The 17,404-nt window shown below is 42.1% G+C and overlaps 1 long non-coding RNA gene across 1 annotated transcript; it reads left to right on the plus strand.

Moving 5' to 3' along the window:
* Nucleotides 1-1,690: 1,690 nt before the first annotated feature.
* LOC127907656 (uncharacterized) lies at nucleotides 1,691-16,787 on the plus strand. The gene is made up of 3 exons (XR_008065358.1): nucleotides 1,691-1,831; nucleotides 15,884-15,982; nucleotides 16,584-16,787. It is a non-coding gene; the product is annotated as an uncharacterized LOC127907656 (long non-coding RNA).
* The last annotated feature ends 617 nt before the right edge of the window (nucleotides 16,788-17,404 follow it).

A 17,404-nucleotide genomic window follows, 5' to 3' on the forward strand; every position in this document is an offset into this window, starting at 1 on the left:
TGGGGATCCATAATAAATACAAATACAAAAACACGGACAGGAGATGAAGATATGAGGCTTTTACATCTGTTAAACCTGTGTGTGTGTGTGTGTGTGTGTGTGTGTGTGTGTGTGTGTGTGTGTGTGTGTGTGTGTGTGTGTGTGTGTGTGTGTGTGTGTGTGTGTGTGTGTGTGTGTGCGTGTGCGTGTACAGTTCCTCATAACTCCTTCAGCACCTGGGCAATAAGGACACCTCAGAGGACACCTTCCAGGGGTCCTTCTGCTCTACCAGCATGGCGTCCAAGGTGCCCTTCTCCAGGACCACGTTGTCTGGGAAGGAGAGTTGGCGCTTGTCTATCTGGTGTCAGGTCATGCCCGGGCATATGGCATCGTGCCTGGCACATATGGTAGTCTGTTGGTTATGGTGTGGTAGCCAGCGCATGTCATTGCTCATAGAGCTGTTACCAGAACCTGGGAGAGGAGAGAGGGGAGGAGAGCAGAGGGGAGAGGCAATCATCAGTTTCCTGATCAGTTAAGCCTAATCAATAAAACACCATGGAAACATGAGCAGGAAGTCATAAAACACACCATCACATTGCTCTGAAGACCAGAGGAATCAATGGAATACTGTAGGTTGATTAAAACATGCATTCAGTTAAACCATCTAACTGTCGCATGGTTTATGTTAGGAGGAAGGGATGGGAGGCAGGGAGGTGTGTATATGTGCGTGCATGGTTTTGTGCGTGTAGTGGAAAGGGATGGGAGGCAGGGAGGATTGGGAGTAGTCTCCACCACTAGCTCTATGTTCGACAACACAACACTACTGTATTATAGAAGAGCCTAGAGGCAGCCAATGTACGGCATTCATATGTATGGCTATGGGGACACTCAAGGGCGTCACAGTTGAGCCAATGTAAAAGAGTGAGAGATCTCTCTAACGGTCTTTCTACTACAGCCTCTGCCAAAAACACATTACCTTAATCGAACACACACACACACACACACACACACACACACACACACACACACACACACACACACACACACACACACACACACACACACACACACACACACACACACAAAACACACACACACACACCACACACACAAACACTACCCCAAAACACATACACACACACTACCCCAAAACACACACACGCTTCCTCAAAGTCCCTTGAAGTCCAAAACTTTAAAAGAATCCCTGACGCACTGTTTCTGCACTTTGGCCGTGTCACCCTGTGTACTTAAAGAGGACGTGACATGCATGCGCACACACACACAAACTTTGACTGCAATATGCTGGACACACACATATCCACACAGACCCAGGGGCAGTGTGGTGTGTGTGACCCTGACTGTCAGCCTTGCTGACGCAGAATCATTGACGGCTCCAATCATTACAGGCAGGCCAGGCTTCCCCGTGACAGATCATCTAAAGATCTGTTCATTAACTAGGGTTAAGCCCTCCCCTCCTGGAGGTCATCTGATCTGGTAGGTTGGTGGGTCAGACAGGGAGAGAGAGAGAGAGAGGCGGTCTTTAATTAAGAGAGGTAAATAGAGGGTAAAGAGTGAAACTGTGTTACAGGAAGGGGAGTGGAGGTGTACTGTAACGTTAGCCCATCCCTGCTGTTCTGTTCTGACTGCAGTGAACTGAACTGCACAAAGTCTACTCTCAGTGATTAATAAACACCAGGAGGTTGTCTGGTCTGGTGCTTAGCTGGCTCTGTAGTCTGTACAGCTACATCCTCTCCACTCCTCTCCTCTCCTCTGACTCTGCTCTGGGGGAACTACCAGGCTTAGCTCAGTTTGGTGTGGTGAAAAAAAAAGGCAAGGACAAAGCTGAGAGCTGGTAGGAGGGGCAGGGGGTTGTGTGTGTGTGCGTGTGCTGGAGGAATGTTTATGTTTATGTGTGTGTGTGTGTGTGTATGTGTATGTGTGTGTGTGTGTGTGTGTGTGTGTGTGTGTGTGTGTGTGTGTGTGTGTGTGTGTGTGTGTGTGTGTGTGTGTGTGTGTGTGTGTGTGTGTGTGTGTGTGCTGGAGGAAGTATTATGTTTATGTGTGTGTGTGTGTGTGTGTGTGTGTGTGTGTGTGTGTGTGTGTGTGTGTGTGTGTGTGTGTGTGTGTGTGTGTGTGTGTGTGTGTGTGTGTGTGTGTGTGTGTGTGACAGAGAAGGGTTTTTTTGCACCGCTAGTTCAGGTAGCACATTGGAATCTGCAGCACCTCCATTTTAAACCTGTGGCTGATGCTCGTTGCCACTTTACTTCTACAACCAATTCAACACTGCCTTCCAGATGGGGGTATGTGTGTGGTGTATATGCAAGGTGCATGTGTCTGTGTATATGCATGTGTGTGTTGTGTGTGTGTGTGTGTGTGTGTGTGTGTGTGCACGCGTGTGTGTGCGCGTGTGAGCGTAAAAGAGAAAGGGTGTGCGTATTTTAATTGCTGATCTCGTTATCACCCTCACACTTCAAACAACACCTATAGTATTGCACCTCATCCAACCTAAGGTATTTATACCAGGCCCTCTATGACTCACTCCTCTGGTGTGTGGTGGTAGACATCAGGAATGCCTTCTCTCTTCTGAACACAGTTCTATCTCATTCAGGAGCAGCATACAAAGCAGGGATTGGGGTCAATTGAAATGGAATTGACACCAACCCTTACAACCTTTAAAGAGGACAGGGCTATTAGAGAGGAAGGAAGAGGATGGGACTGGTCATGATTATTATAATGGATTATTATGATGGAATTTAGTGATACTTTTGAGTGACGGGTCGGGGAGATGCACTAGGCAGAGAGAAATCAAATAATGGGTGAGAGGAAAATCAGACAGAGAGAGTGAGGAAAAGTGTTTGTGTGTGTTTTGGGGCACTCTAGTGTAAGAAAGATAAATGAGCCAGGGGTTAGGGGTTAAAGGTTAAGGGGAAAGGGGGATACCTAGTCAGTTGTACATCTGAATGCATTCAACTGAAATGTGTCTTCTGCATTTTACCAAACCCCTCTGAATCAGAGGTTAGGTTTAGGATTCATGTTAGGTGTTTGTGTTAAGGTTAAGTTTAGTGGGAGCGTTAGGGGTTAAAGAAAATGGGATTTTGAATGGGAATCAATTGTGTGTCCCCGCAAGGTTAGTTAAACACGACTGTGTGTTGTGTGTGTGTGTCTGTGTTCTGGAGATCAGCATGACAAACACAGTCTGAACTCTGATGACTCTCTGTATGACATTTGCAACATTGAGAGGACCAGCACATATATGTTCTGTCACCTTCATCCATAGTTATTGTACAGTTTTTTCATCTCAGCGGAAAAGGAAAAAAAAAATGACTTTCAGGCATTTGTTTTTTGATCTGTTCCTCTTGGAACACTAGGGGCAGTATTTCATTTTTGGATGAAAAAACGTTCCTGTTTTAAACAAGATATTTTGTCACGAAAAGATGCTCGACTATGCATATATATTGACAGCTTTGGAAAGAAAACACTCTGACGTTTCCAAAACTGCAAAGATATTATCTGTGAGAGCCACAGAACTGATGCTACATGCGAAACCAAGATGAAACTTCAAACAGGAAGGAAATGAGCAAAATTTTTGAGGCGCTGTTTTCCATTGTCTCCTTGTATGGCTGTGAATGCGCCCTGAACGAGCCTACACGTTCTGCCGTTTCCCCAAGGTGTCTGCAGAATTGTGACGTGTTTGTAGGCATATCATTGGAAGATTGGCCATAAGAGACTACATTTACCAGGTGTCCGCCCGGTGTCCTTTGTCGAAATTGGTGAGTAATCTCCAGCTGCAAGCATTCGTCCATGTGATTCAGAGGAGAGAGGAGACTTCCACAAACGATATATCATCGAAGAGATATGTGAAAAACACCTTGAGGATTGATTCTAAACAACGTTTACCATGTTTCAGTCGATATTATGGAGTTAATTTGGAAAAAAGTTTGGCGTTTTGATGACTGAATTTTCTTTTTTTTTGGTAGCCAAACGTGACGAACAAAACGGAGTAATTTCTCCTACACAAAGAATCTTTCAGGAAAAACTGAACATTTGCAATCTAACTGAGAGTCTCCTCATTGAAAACATCCAAAGTTCTTCAAAGGTAAATTATTTTATTTTAATGCTTTTCTTGTTTTTGTCAAAATGTTGCCCGCTGAATGCTACGCTAAATACTACGCTAAATGCTACGCTAGCTATCAATAATCTTACACAAATGCTTGTTTTGCTATGGTTGAAAAGCATATTTTGAAAATCTGAGATGACAGTGTTGTTAACAAAAGGCTAAGCTTGAGAGCTAATATATTTATTTCATTTCATTTGCGATTTTCATGAATAGTTAACGTTGTGTTATGCTAATGAGCTTGCGGGATAATTACACTCCTGGATACAGGTTTTTCTCGTAGCTAAACGTGATGAACAAAACGGAGCGATTTGTTCTAAACAAATAATATTTTTGGAAAAACTGAACATTTGCTATCTAACTGAGAGTCTCTTCATTGAAAACATCTGAAGTTCTTCAAAGGTAAATGATTTTATTTGAATGCTTTTCTTGTTTTTGTGAAAATGTTGCATGCTGAATGCTACGCTAAATGCTACGCTAGCTATCAATAATCTTACACAAATGCTTGTTTTGCTATGGTTGAAAAGCATATTTTGAAAATCTGAGATGACAGTGTTGTTAACAAAAGGCTAAGCTTGAGAGAGCTAGCATATTTATTTAATTTAATTTGCGATTTTCATGAATAGTTAACGTTGCGTTATGGTAATGAGCTTGAGGCTATATTCACGATCCCGGATCCGGGATGGCTAGAATCAAGAGGTTAAAATCACTGTTATTGGTAACACTTTATTCATAATTGTCACAAACGCCTGGAGTGGTGGGTGCAGAGTCAAATGCAGAGAGCAGAGGATACTGGGGAAACCGGCTTTATTAGGATTCCCAAAACCAACGCCCAAAGCAACGGGTGAAAAATCGATAGAAAATAGTCCAACCCAACACAGGGCACAACCGGACAGGAACACAACACGCACAACCTGACTAACAGAAAAACAGGTGAGCCTAACAGGCTTAAATAGGTATGAATCAAGAAACAAAATAAGAGACAGGTGCAACCAATAAGACCAAACAAACAGAAAAGGAAAAGGGGAAAACCCCCGGTGGCAGCTAGTAGACCGGCGACGACGAGCGCCGAGCGCCGCCCAAACAGGCAGTGGAGCCAACTTCGGTGGGAGTCGTGACAATAACTTTTCATAGCCACTGTGCGTCTGCCTCGGCATTGCCTGCTCTTTGGGATTTTAGACCGGGTATCTGTAAAGCACTGCTGATGTAAAAAGGGCTTTATAAAAAGACATTTGATTGATTGATAGCATTATCCAAACTATTTGGATCTTCCGGCGCCGACAGCATCAGAGACTGTAACGTTCTTTGAAACTATGCAGTTTTTTTTTTTTTTTTTTACGTGTTAACATTGGCTCACTGGAGAACTACTGAACATAAGAGCAGCGTCAACTCACCATCAGAGACCAAGAATATGACAGCCAGCTGTGTTCTGCCTCCAGGACAACGGAATGGATCCCGCCGACCCCAAAAAAACAACTTTTAAAAAAAAACATCTTTCTGGTCAGAGAGAGGGCACATCATGCACCACTCCCTAGCATTCTTGCCAATGTCCAGTCTCTTGACAACAAGGTTGATGAAAGAGCAAGGGTAGCATTCCAGAGGGACATCAGAGACTGTAACGTTCTTTGCTTCACGGGAAACATGGCTTACTGGAGAGAATGAGACGGTGCAGCCATGCTGGTTTCTCCACGCATCGCTTTGACAGAAACAAACATCTTTCTGGTAAGAAATGGCATATGCTTTATGGTTAACGTGACGTGCTGTAGCCAAAACAACATACAGGAACTCAAGTCCTTCTGTTCACCTGATTTTGAATTCCTCACAATCAAATGTAGACCGCATTATACACCAAGGGAATTCTCTTCGAGTATAATCACAGCCGTATACATTCCCTCCCAAGCAGACACATCGATGGCTCTGAACGAACTTTATTTGACTCTTTGCAAACTGGAATCCATATATCCGGAGGCTGCATTCATTGCAGCTGGGGATTTTAACAAGGCTAATCTGAAAACAAGACTCCCTAAATTTTATCAGCATATCGATTGCGCAACCAGGGCGGGAAAAACCTTGGATCATTGCTATTCCAACTTCCGCGACACATATAAGGCCCTGCCCCGCCCTCCTTTCGGAAAAGCTGACCACGACTCCATTTTGTTGATCCCTGCCTACAGACAGACACTAAAACAAGAAGCTCCCGCGCTGAGGTCTGTTCAACGCTGGTCCGACCAATCTGATTCCACACTCCAAGACGGCTTCCATCAAGTGGAATGGGATATGTTCCGTATTGCGTCAGACAACAACATTGACGAATACGCTGATTCGGTGTGCGAGTTCATTAGAACGTGCGTTGAAGATGTCGTTCCCATAGCAACGATTAAAACATTCCCAAACCAGAAACCGTGGATAGATGGCAGCATTTGCGTGAAACTGAAAGCACGAACCACTACTTTTAATCAGGGCAAGGTGACTGGAAACATGACCGAATACAAACAGTGTAACTATTCCCTCCGCAAGGCAATCAAACAAGCTAAGTGTCAGTATAGAGACAAAGTAGAATCTCAATTCAACGGCTCAGACACAAGAGGTATGTGGCAGGGTCTACAGTCAATCTCGGATTACAAAAAGAGAACCAGCACCGTCACGGACCAGGATGTCTTGCTCCCAGGCAGACTAAATAACTTTTTTGCCCGCTTTGAGGACAATACAGTGCCACTGACACTGCCCGCAACTAAAACATGCGGACTCTCCTTCACTGCAGCCGACGTGAGGAAAACATTTAAACGTGTCAACCCTCGCAAGGCTGCAGGCACAGACGGCATCCCCAGCCGCGCCCTCAGAGCATGCGCAGACCAGCTGGCTGGTGTGTTTACGGACATATTCAATCAATCCCTATACCAGTCTGTTGTTCCCACATGCTTCAAGAGAGCCACCATTGTTCCTGTTCCCAAGAAAGCTAAGGTAACTGAGCTAAATGACTACCGCCCCGTAGCACTCACTTCCGTCATCATGAAGTGCTTTGAGAGACTAGTCAAGGACCATATCACCTTCACCCTACCTGACACCCAAGACCCACTCCAATTTGCTTACCGCCCAAATAGGTCAACAGACGATGCAATCTCAACCACACTGCACACTGCCCTAACCCATCTGGACAAGAGGAATACCTATGTGAGAATGCTGTTCATCGACTACAGCTCGGCATTTAACACCATAGTGCCCTCCAAGCTCGTCATCAAGCTCAAGACCCTGGGTCTCGACCCCGTCCTGTGCAACTGGGTACTGGACTTCCTGACGGGCCGCCCCCAGGTGGTGAGGGTAGGCAACAACATCTCCACCCCGCTGATCCTCAACACTGGGGCCCCACAAGGGTGCGTTCTGAGCCCTCTCCTGTACTCCCTGTTCACCCACGACTGCGTGGCCACGCACGCCTCCAACTCAATCATCAAGTTTCAGTGGTAGGCTTGATTACCAACAACGACGAGACGGCCTACAGGGAGGAGGTGAGGGCCCTCGGAGTGTGGTGTCAGGAAAATAATCTCACACTCAACGTCAACAAAACGAAGGAGATGATTGTGGACTTCAGGAAACAGCAGAGGGAACACCCCCCTATCCACATAGATGGAACAGTAGTGGAGAGGGTAGCAAGTTTTAAGTTCCTCGGCATACACATCACAGACAAAATGAATTGGTCCACTCACACAGACAGCATCGTGAAGAAGGCACAGCAGCGCCTCTTCAACCTCAGGAGGCTGAAGAAATTCGGCTTGTCACCAAAAGCACTCACAAACTTCTACAGATGCACAATCGAGAGCATCCTGGCGGGCTGTATCACCGCCTGGTACGGCAACTGCTCCGCCCACAACCGTAAGGCTCTCCAGAGGGTAGTGAGGTCTGCACAACGCCTCACCGGGGGCAAACTACCTGCCCTCCAGGACACCTACACCACCCGATGTTACAGGAAGACCATAAAGATCATCAAGGACAACAACCACCTGAGCCACTGCCTGTTCACCCCGCTATCATCCAGAAGGCGAGGTCAGTACAGGTGCATCAAAGCTGGGACCAAGAGACTGAAAAACAGCTTCTATCTCAAGGCCATCAGACTGTTAAACAGCCACCACTAACATTGAATGGCTGCTGCCGACACACTGACTAAACTCCAGCCACTTTAATAATGGGAATTGATGGGAAATGTAGTAAAATATATCACTAGCCACTTTAACCTCTTGCTCCTACCTGACACGCAGGCGTCCCATCTAGACATCTGGAAATGCAAATGCTCTACGCTAAATGCTAATAGCACTCGTTAAAACTCAAACGTTCATTAAAATACACATGCAGGGTATTGAATTAAAGCTACACTCGTTGTGAATCCAGGCAACAAGTCAGATTTTTAAAATGCTTTTCGGCGAAAGCATGAGAAGCTATTATCTGATAGCATGTAACACCCCAAAAGACCCGCAGGGGACGTAAACAAAATAATTAGCATAGTCGGCGCTACACAAAACGCAAAATAAAATATAAAACATTCATTACCTTTGACCATCTTCTTTGTTGGCACTCCTAGATGTCCCATCAACACTATTGGGTCTTTTTTTCGATTAAATCGGTCCATATATAGCCTAGATATCGATCTATGAAGACTGTGTGAACGAAAAAAATAGCGTTTTATAACGTAACGTCATTTTTTTTAATTAAAAAAGTTGACGAGAAACTTTCACAAAACACTTCGAAATACTTTTGTAATGCAACTTTAGATATTAGTAAACGTTAATAAGCGATCAAATTGATCACGAGGCGATGTATATTCTATAGCTGTACGTCTGGAAATAATGTCCGGGTAAATCTCAACCAAAATATCCGGTCGGAGACCTGAAGAAATGGGCTGTCTCTTCTTCATTTGACCAAGAAACAAATCGTAGGCAAATGACAAGACTGTTGACATCGTGTGGAAGCTGTAGGTATTGCAACCTCGGCCCCATTTAATGTGGTTCACCTTTATCAATTGGTTGAAGTTGCGCATGGATATATTTTTCAATTTTCAGTGATCAGATTTTCCTGCACTTTTCGATGAAACGCACGTCCTGTTATAGTCACAGCCGTGATTTAACCAGTTTTATACACGTCTGAGTGTTTTCTATCCACACGTACTAATCATATACATATACTATATTCCTGGCATGAGAAGCAGGGTGCTGAAATGTTGCGCGATTTTTAACAGAATGTTCGAAAAAGTAGGGGGTAGGAGTAACAGGTTAAACAATGCTACCTAATATAATGTTACATACCCTACATTATTCATCTCATATGCATACGTATATACTGTACTCTATATCATCTACTGCATCCTTATGTAATACATGTATCACTAGCCACTTTAACTATGCCACTTTGTTTACATACTCATCTCATATGTATATACTGTACTCGATATCATCTACTGTATCTTGCCTATGCTGCTCTGTACCATCACTCATTCATATATCTTTATGTACATATTCTTTATCCCCTTACACTGTGTATAAGACAGTAGTTTTGGAATTGTTAGTTTGATTACTTGTTGGTTATTACTGCATTGTCGGAACTAGAAGCACAAGCATTTCACTACACTCACATTAACATCTGCTAACCATGTGTATGTGACAAATAAAACTTGATTTGATTTTAAATTTTACCTTTATTTAACCAGGCAAGTCAGTTAAGAACACATTCTTATTTTCAATGACGGACTAGGAACAGTGGGTTAACTGCCTGTTCAGGGGCAGAACAACAGATTTGTACCTTGTCAGCTCGGGGGTTTGAACTCGCAACCTTCAGGTTACTAGTCCAACGCTCTAAACACTAGGCTACGCTGCCGCCCCATTTGATTTGAATGGTGTCTCTATGGAGGCCAATGTGACTACGGTCCAGTGTTGATTTTTGGCAGCTATTTTAGATTTAGTTTTAGTCTTAGTCTTTTGAATAAAACAGCTTTTAGTCTTTAGTCTTTAGTTATTCCATCCTTCTTAGCTTTTGTTGTTATTAGTCGACTAAAACTTCGCACAATTTTAGTTCTAATTTTAGTCACCAGTTGCGGCCCACTTTTTGGAAGCAAACCACTCGATTTCGTCTGTGCGTTTTAGTTGGCATCGAACATGTCACCCTCCCTAGGAGAGGGGGTGACTTTGATCATTTTTTGTTAGAAACGAGAGGCTGCCTGGATCTTTAATTTAAAGACCCTTGCTCCCTTCGGTCTCAACGTAGACTTATTGATTATTGTGACTTTGCCACTGTAATTGTTTGTAAGCTTGTGTAGTCTAAAATTAATCTATGATCATATGCTATCCATTTGTTGTTTGTATGCTGTTCTTTGTATGCCATTTTAATATTTGATAATTAACCAATGATATTAGGCCACACTTGGCCATGATTACAGACACCTGTGTCTTTTGACACTATATAAACGAGTCATCCCGCAGTGTTTGTGATTATACCTTGATTAAGACAGCTTGGCTGTCGAAACTTTGGACATGACATTTTTGCATCTGAGCTCCTAGTGTGCGGCCCTCTTTTATTTTCTTCTCATTTTCGTCAAGGTCATTGTTGTTATTTTAGTCATATAGTCAATGCATTTTCTATAAAATAATTAGTCTTGTCCAACTATACCTACCAGTATACATACCCTCCTATACCTTCGCTGGCAACATTGCTATTGTGGCATATAGTCATGACTAAGCATATACTACAAACCCTTGGCTGTAGGTTAAACAATTTACAGCTCAGATTTTCTCCCCATAATCTGTCAGAGTGGGGGAAACAACAGATATTCAATTGAAAAGGGGATATTCTGAGCTTTCCAAAAATCCCATAATTATTGCTGTACTCCTAATATTCAGCAAATAGCATTCGTTTTTCCATCAGGGAGAAAGTCACTGCAACCCATATTTGCGGACTGCGAGAGCGGATGAAAAACTGTAGACAAAATAGAGCTTCTGTTGTGATCAAAGCAAAAATGGCCACTATGAGCATTATCATTTCTAAATCGAATTTAGGTTAGAGACTTTCATTCTGCCAATGAGAGGAATCCAGTAAATGTTCTGCAAAGGCTTAGGAGCTTCAGGTCAAATGGATAGGCTCTATTTCTGGCTGCCGCTAAGGAGGCGCAAGGATCAAACGCACGTTAGTTAGCAATTTTGTCATGTAAAAACGGTCTCAGTGGCATTTTCCAACCCTAATGCCTATTCTACAGTATACCTGTCTAATATCAGCTCGATTACGCTGAATGGAGAGGGGTGGCAAAATGTGAGGTGTGTCTTTAAAACAAAAGTGGCAAAATGACTATTTCATGCAGTGAATGGGAAATTTGAAGAACCCCCCAAAAAGCAGGTCTTAATGGTATCACAGTTGATAATGGCATGGGTTTTGAGAGGCTATTGTGCCAGTGAATCTCATATTTAGAAAGTCATTGTTTAATTTGATTTTTTTTTTTTAAGCATAGCCTCCCGTTAATCAAGGATGGTTCAGCAGTTGCTCTTTTTATCCTGGCCATTAGCCAAGTAGCCTATGAATAAAAGGGTTTATAAGGTCTACTGAGAATGCTTTGAAGATTTTGCCCTCGTGCTTTTTCATGATTCACAATTAACATACCTGCATACCTCCTTTAGCTTCTTCAAGTAGGCTATCCATTTCCACGTGTCTCCTGTCTGATTACCAAAGACAGCTCCAAACTATTCAATCCTCCTATAATGCCATACCAAACCACACATCTCTTTGAGAATCTGCTTTGCACATACTGTAGACAACAATACAAGAGACATATTATATGCACGTTTAGGCCTGCATGTGCAGTGCACACAGCACCATGGAAAGAGAGAAGCTATTTATGAGGTCATGCTTAATGATACACGTATATGACCCCATCCTATTTAGAAATATACAGATTGCTTGTTTTCCATTTCAGATGAGTAAAAACCAAACACTCCATAGGCTACCCTTACCTTAGGGCCTAGGCTACTATGATGAAGACTGGGTCAACAGCAATGCCTTGTCTTTTTTAAATCCTGGCCTTTCAAAGTATCCTATCCATAAAAGGTGTTTTATGGTCTATTCAGATTGCCTTGAACTGAAAATATACTGCACACATACTGTATGTCTACCTGCATACTTCATTTCGCTTGATCAAGTATCTATCCCAATCTCTAAAGAGTGCCTCTCATCCGGTCAAGAAAATATGGGCTCCTCCAATTCTATTGAAATGATTAAGTCCTATAATGCAGTATCAACAGTAAGCCTAGACTACATTTAGCTTATTGTGAACATGCCTCACACATACAATACAATTTACGGGAGCCTGTATTTTTTATGAGTAGTGCGATGTGTAAAGACATGTAGGCTAGGCTCATTGAAGCCAATCACAACAATGTTAACTGCCAATAGGCTATTGAGAAAACACTGGATGTTGTTTTTTTTTACTGTTGCTATTACTCGTAGCTGTAGCCTATGCTGTCAGTAGTCTACTGAACTCGAGACAACCACATGGAGTATTAAGCCATGGAACGCATCGATTGGCCATTGAGTGACCAAGCCCTCGTCACACCTACAATTTCTTTATTCAGTAAAACAGCTTGTTTATTCAGTAAAACCAGCCCTTTTGTGCCACTGCCAACTACTGTATTGCACAAAAAATTCTGGCTATGAAAAATCTGACACACCGACAGACCTATAGCACTACCACCAGCGCATATACAGTATATACTTAAATATTTTTTGAAAAAACTGTGCACCAGTGGCATTTCACTTTTTAGTTGTTTGACATTTATAAAAAATGTATAACATGTAATTCATTTTTTGCACATATTTTTGGGGGAGAATACTTACATAGAGTATATTTTGTGGACATTTAAGTTATACTTTTTGAAAGTATACTTAAGTATATATTCTTAAGATATGAACAGTCTAATCCCAGGAAGCATGTTCCTCAGCTGTGCATGTTTTCTTATGTGGAATAAACAATCATTATCATTGTTTCTCTTTCTATCTTCTGAAAAGGAATTCAGAAAGAACTTGAAACTCATTACTGGTACTGAAACTATACTTATAGTGTACTGGATCACTCACGTGCAGAGTTTCATTAAAAAAAAGCAATGCTTCAACTTAAAAACATTTCCAAATGTATTTTGAATGAATATACTAAATTACAATTAAAGCGTATGAAATTGAAGTACACTTTTATTAAGTGCGTTTAAATGCAATGAACATATAAACTCAGCAAAAAAAGAAACGTCCCTTATTCAGGACCCTGTCTTTCAAAGATAATTAGTAAAAATCTAAATAACTTCACAGATCTTCATTGTAAAACGTTTAAACCTTTCTGGCGCAGGCGTTCCGCTAGTGACCCACTTCGACAACATCCAGTGAAATTGCAGAGTGACAAATAAAAAATACAGAAATAGTCATAATAACCACAAAAAAAATACAAGTGTTATACATTGGCTTAAAGATTAACTTCTTGTTAATCCGGCCGCTTTGTCAGATTTCAAAAAGGCTTTACAGCGCCCCGCATGCAAAATCATGAAAAACATTTTCCAACCAAACAGATGCATCATGAAAGTCAGAAATAGCGACAAAATAAATCGCTTACCTTTGAAGATCTTCATCTTTTTGCAATCCCAAAGATCTCAGTTACACAATGAATGGTCGTTTGTTTGATAAAGTCCTTTATATCCCAAAAATGTCTGTTTATTTGGCGCGTTTGATTCAGAAATACACCGGTTCCAACTCACCCAACAAACCTACAAAGGATCTAATAAGTTACCTGTAAACTTGGTCCAAACATTTCAAACAACATTTCTAATCCATCCTCAGGTACCCTAAAATGTAAATAATCGATACAATTTAAGAAGGAATAAACTGTTTCCAATACTGGAGAAAAACAACACGGAGCACGCTCTCATTCATGCGCACCAAAAGTCCACCTGAGTGACACTTAGAAAGAATATGACTACTTCTTCATTAAAAAAAAAAAAAACATCAAACAATTTCTAAAGACTGTTGGCATCTGGTGGAAGCCACAAGAACTCCAATCTGGGTCCTAATAATTCTGTTTCCCCATAGAAAAGCATCGTTTTTTTCGCCTGGATGGGTTGTCCTCTGGGTTTTCGCCTGCCAAATCAGTTCTGTTATACTCACAGACGTTATTTTAACAGTTTTAGAAACTTTAGAGTGTTCTATCCAATACTACCATGCATATGCATATCCTAGCTTCTAATGAACATGCACCTGTGGAAAAGTCGTTAAGACACTAACAGCTTACAGACGGTAGGCAATTAAGGTCACAGTTATGAAAACTTAAGACACTAAAGAGGCCTTTCTACTGACTCTGAACAACACCAAAAGAAAGATGCACAGTGTCCCTGCTCATCTGCGTGAACGTGCCTTAGGCATGCTGCAAGGAGGCATGAGGACTGCAGATGTGGCCAGGGCAATAAATTGCAATGTCCGTACTATGAGATGCCTAAGACAGTGCTACAGGGCGACAGGACAGACAGCGGATCATCGTCGCAGTGGCAGACCATGTGTAACAACACCTGCACAGGATCGGTAGAGCCGAACATCACACCTGTGGGACAGGTACAGGATGGCAACAACAACTGCCCGAGTTACACCAGGAACGCACAATCCCTCCATCAGTGCTCAGTCTGTCCACACTAGGCTGAGAGAGGCTGGACTGAGGGCTTGTAGGCTTGTTGTAAGGCAGGGCCTCACCAGACATCTCCAGCATCAACATCACCTATGAGCACAAACCCACCATCGCTGGACCAGACAGGACTGTCAAAAAGTGCTCTTCACTGAAGAGTCTCGGTTTTGTCTCACCAGGGGTGATGGTCGGATTTGTGTTTATTGTCGAATGAATGTTACACCGAGGCCTGTACTCTGGAGCGGGATTGATTTGGAGGTGGAGGGTCCGTCATGGTCCGGGGTGGTGTGTCACAGCATCATCGGACTGAGCTTGTTGTCATTGCTGGCAATCTCAACGCTGTGTGCTACAGGGAAGATATCCTCATGTTGTACCCTTCCTACAGGTCATCCTGACATGACCCTCCAGCATGACAATGCCACCAGCCATACTGCTTGTTCTGTGTGTGATTTCCTGCAAGACAGGAATGTCAGTGTTCTGTCATGGCCAGCGAGAAGCCCAGGTCTCAATCCCATTGAGCACATCTGGGACCTGTTGGATCGGAGGGTGAGGGCTAGGGCCATTCCCCCCAGAAATGTCCGGGAACTTGCAGGTGACTTAGTGGAAGAGTGGGGTAACATCTCACAGCAAGAACTGGCAAATCTGGTGCAGTCCATGAGGAGGACTGGTGCAGTCCACTGCAGTACTTAATGCAGCTGGTGGCCACAATAGATACTGACTGTTACTTTTGACCCGGGACACATTATTCAATTTATGTTAGTCACATGTGTGTGGTACTTTTTCAGTTTATGTCTCAGTTGTTGAATCTTATGTTCATACAAATATTTACACATGTTAAGTTTGCTGAAAATAAATGCAGTTGACAGTGAGAGGACGTTTCTTTTTTTGCTGAGTTTAGTAAACTAAAAGACTGACGAACAATGCATTTAAAAATCACTTTTAATAAAAAAGTAAAGGCATGACGCAAGATAGGATTCCAAACAGATGGAAATAACAAGAATTGGACATCCAGCCAGCTAGCTAGCTAAGTATTCTAGCGAACAGTGAACAGAAACAATAATACAACACTTTACTGTTGTAAATCTCTAAAAGTGAAGCTGGTTGTCTTCCAGGACATGGCCGCCCTCCAGGACACCTACAGCACTCGATCAACAAGGACAACAATCACCCGAGCCACTGCCTGTTCACCACACTATCATCCAGGAGGCGAGGTCAGTACAGGTGCATCAAAGTTGGGAACAAGAGACTGAAAAACAGCTTCTATCTAAAGGCCATCAGACTGTTAAAGCCATCACTAGCACATTAGAGGCTGCTGCCTATAGACATAGACTAGAAATTACTGGCCACTTTAAGAAATGAAACACTAGTCACCTTGATAATGTTTATATATCTTGCATTAGTTATCTCATACACTACCGTTCAAAAGTTTGGGGTCACTTAGAAATGCCCTTGTTTTTGAAAGAAAAGCAAAAAATGTTGTCCATTAAAACAACATCAACTTGATTAGAAATACAGTGTAGACATTGTAAATTACTATTGTATCTGGAAACGTCTGATTTTTAATGGAATATCTACATAGGCGTACAGAGGCCCATTATCAGTATCCTTCACTCCTGTGTTCCAATGGCACGTTGTGTTATCTAATCCAAGTTTATCATTTTAAAAGGCTAATTGATCATTAGAAAACCCGTTTGCAATTATGTTAGCACAGCTGAAAACTGTTCTTGTTCTAAGAAATGAAGGCTATTGCATGCGAGAAATTGCCAAGAAACTGAAAATCTCATACAACGCTGTGTACTACTCCCTTCACAGAACAGTGCAAACTGGATCTAACCAGAAAGGAAGAGGAGTGGGAGGCCCTGGTGCAGAACTGAGCAAGACAACAAGTACATTAGAGTGTCTAGTTTGAGAAACAGATGCCTCACAAGTCCGCAACTGGCAGCTTCGTTAAATAGTACCCAACACCAGCCTCAACGTCAACAGTGAAGAGGCGACTCCGGGATCATGTTCAATCTATTGAATTCATAAAATTAAAGAGAGTCCCAAACTCTACATATACACTTTCTATATAAACTCCCAGCACTTAATTGGATAAATCACCAATGTTTCGTCATCACTGTGCCTTCTTCAGTGATGTTGGTGATTTACCAAATACATTCCTGGGAGTTTAAATATAGAGTGTGAGACTCTCTTTATTTTTAAAGTTTGTACTTTGTAGTTTATTTTTCCGTTAGTCAGCATCTCTACATAAAATAATTTTCTCTGGTGTGTGCCAGTTTTTTATGCCATCAATTGAATTTACCACAGGTGGACTCCAATCAAGTTCTAGAAACATCTCAAAGATGATTAATGGAAACAGGATGCAGCTGAGCTAATTTTCGAGTCTCATAGCAAAGGGTCTGAATACTTATGTAAATAAGGTATTTCTGGGTTTTTTTTTATATATATATAAATTTGCAAGTATTAAAAAAACTGTTTTCACTTTGTCATTATGGGGTGTGTAGATCGATGAGGAAAAAAATCTATTTAATCCATTTTAGGAAAAAGCTGTAATGTAACAAAATATGGAATAAGTCAAGGGGTCTGAATACTTTCCCAATGTATGTATATGCATTTATATGTATGAATGTATG

Source organism: Oncorhynchus keta, chromosome 15 (assembly GCF_023373465.1).
Source record: "Oncorhynchus keta strain PuntledgeMale-10-30-2019 chromosome 15, Oket_V2, whole genome shotgun sequence".
Taxonomy (NCBI): Eukaryota; Metazoa; Chordata; class Actinopteri; order Salmoniformes; family Salmonidae; genus Oncorhynchus; species Oncorhynchus keta.